The following is a 212-nucleotide window of genomic DNA, read 5'->3' on the forward strand; positions in this document are numbered from 1 at the left end:
TTTCTGTTTGATGGACTTTGCCACGCACAGACCTGCAGCTTGTTCCACATCCATGACACAGATAGGGAGGACAGAGACAGCGATCTGTCCTGACCTTACACCTTGTGCTCTGCCCAAAGCTTGGCACCCAGAAACCCGCCACACACAACCAAAAACATTGTTTTTATACATTGTATACATTGGGTTTTTTTGGAAAATCCTGCATAGTATGC

General features: G+C 45.8%; 1 protein-coding gene across 1 annotated transcript in view; it reads left to right on the plus strand.

Moving 5' to 3' along the window:
* fer1l6 (fer-1 like family member 6) overlaps positions 1 to 212 on the plus strand; it is a gene marked incomplete at its 5' end in the record, with an annotated part of 23,909 nt that overhangs the window by 8,071 nt on the left and 15,626 nt on the right.

The sequence above is a fragment of the Morone saxatilis genome, unplaced genomic scaffold (genome assembly GCF_004916995.1).
Source record: "Morone saxatilis isolate NCDOM2014 unplaced genomic scaffold, NCSU_SB_2.0 Contig5, whole genome shotgun sequence".
Taxonomy (NCBI): domain Eukaryota; kingdom Metazoa; phylum Chordata; class Actinopteri; family Moronidae; genus Morone; species Morone saxatilis.